We start from the raw sequence: 2,509 nt of genomic DNA on the forward strand, positions 1-2,509 counted from the left end.
AATGATCACTACCATAATATAAGCCAGCAAATTACTTTGGAAGAAGAAAACACACAGGTATTCATACAGCAGAAGGTATCTCAGACAAGAGGAAACAATATTTTCTAAGCTTTAGACTTCACTACAGTACCATTCAATACGAAGACAATAGAACATTTTTACTAAGTTTTGAGGATGGGGAAAAAAGTACAACTCAATACCTAGCCTCCCTATTGAGGCAATGGACAGATGTTGTTAAGCACACAAGGCTAAAATCAGCTCAGCCTAAGAAATAACCCTTATTTGTTTTTCATTTTAAAAATTAGCATTAGTGGGAGGCTGAGACCACCGGAGCAGCCCGGAGACCAGCGGCAAGGGTAGGTGGATCTGCTGTTTCCCCTCCCCTGCATTCGGGACTGCTGGTGGGCTCCCCAGCGGGTGGAGAGACCTGCGGACATCAGCCCAGAGACTGCCGCCGCCTGCCAACGGTGAGCCTGTAGCAGACGTGGCACCAGGTTCCCAACTTCCTCCAGGCACCTCCGTGTGCACGGACCCCAGCCGCACCACAGGTGCCATATTGCCTCCTCCTCCCCTCCGCCGACCCTACCCGCGGCTGCCTAGAGAGACAATACAGCCACCAGCCGGAGGCACCTCCAGGGAACGGGACCTTCCCGTTTGGGACCCCGCCCACCCTCCGAGGTGCTGCTGGCACCGTGTTCCCAGGAAAACGGTGCCGACTCAGAGGCTGAGAGACATAGACCCAGCTTGGGCTCCCTGTGGGTGAATTAGGACCGGAAATCCTCTCCCTGGTGGGAATACAGTTTTAATTCTGGGACCCAGAGGTCGGACCTGCAGACCAGATCCCCTGCACCGAGGGCTAGCATTGCCCGGGGCACAGAAGGGTTATAGGTGAACAGCCTACTGAGGGCTGTGTGCCTCCAGGGGCAGATCGGCGCCCTAGAGGACAACCCTCCTCCCAGGAGGAGGCCATGCGCCCAACCCAGGCGGCCTTCCTGTGCAGGGAACCTCCCCACCAGCATCACAGTCCGGGGAGGCCGGGTGGCTTGTGGTCTGGCCTGCTGGCAGAGGCCCAGGAGTAGCTGCAGAGTTGGGGAGGGTGGAAAGAAGCCAGGCCTGCTGCAGACTGCGGGTTTCAGACAGCCCCACCCCCACACCCAGACTTTCTGGCTGAGCAGGATCATTCCAGCCCCGCCCTGACAGCTCTCCCTGGAAGCAGAGAACAGAAATTTGACCCCTGCTAACGGACTGAGGGCAGGCTTACCCAACCCAGCTCCGCCCAGAACGAGAGCTGATAACAGGACTCAAAATCAACACCATAGCCTGTTCCTCCAAGCAAACGCCACCTACTGACAGGGACGGCATTTTGCACAGCCTTTCCACGGCACCCACTGACTCAATATACAGGGAGTGGTCCAATTTCACCCACAGGCACCACCTAACACCTCAGAAACTAAACAAGGTGTGTGAATACCCAAACAATAACCTAAGGAAAGAAACAACAACTGATCGACATGGGAAGAAATCAGCGAAAGAACTCAGGAAATATGAAGAACCAAACGGAAAACACACCCCCAAAGAGGAGCACCAGCCCCCTAGAAAAGGACACCGACCAAAATCAGGCAACCAATATGACAGAAGAGGAATTTCGTATGTGGAACATAAGAACACTCACCCAGCTGCAACAACAACTCAATAACCAACACCAAGAAACCACAAAAAATCTCCAAGATATGAGAAAAGAAATAGACACATTGAAGAAAAGTGTAGCCGAACTCCTGGAAATGAAGAATCAATTCAAGGAACTACAAAATACAGTGGAAAGTCTCAAGAACAGGGTAGATGAAACAGAAGAAAGAATCTCAGAGCTTGAAGATAACACCCTCCAATTAAATAAATCAGTCACAGAAATAGAGAAGAGAAACAAGAGAAAAGAGCAAAGCCTACAAGAGCTGTGGGATTATGTGAAGAAACCTAATGTGAGGGTCATAGGCTTACAAGAAGGGGAAGAAGACAACACTCAAGGGTTGGACAAGCTGTTTGAAGATATAGTAGAGGAAAATTTCCCAGGCCTTGCTCAAAATCTTGATATACAAGTTCAAGAAGCTCAGAGGACCCCTGGGAGATTCAACGCAAACAGGAAGACGTCACGACATGCAGTCATCAGACTGACCAAAGTATCAACTAAAGAGGCCCTTCTAAGAGCTGTAAGACAAAAGAAGCAAGTAACATACAAGGGAAAGCCAATTCGAATAACATCAGACTTCTCTAATGAGACTTTACAAGCAAGGAGGGACTGGGGCCCCATTCTCACTCCTTTGAAACAAAACAATGCCCAGCCTAGAATATTATTTCCTGCAAAACTAAGCTTTGTATATGAAGGAGAAATAAAAACATTCTCAGACAAGCAAAAGCTCAGAGAATTCACCAAGACAAGACCAGCCCTACAAGAAGTACTTAAAACAGCGTTATGCACGGAACATCATAATAATAACCCACGAATATAAAAACA

Source organism: Microcebus murinus, chromosome X, assembly GCF_040939455.1.
Source record: "Microcebus murinus isolate Inina chromosome X, M.murinus_Inina_mat1.0, whole genome shotgun sequence".
Lineage (NCBI taxonomy): Eukaryota > Metazoa > Chordata > Mammalia > Primates > Cheirogaleidae > Microcebus > Microcebus murinus.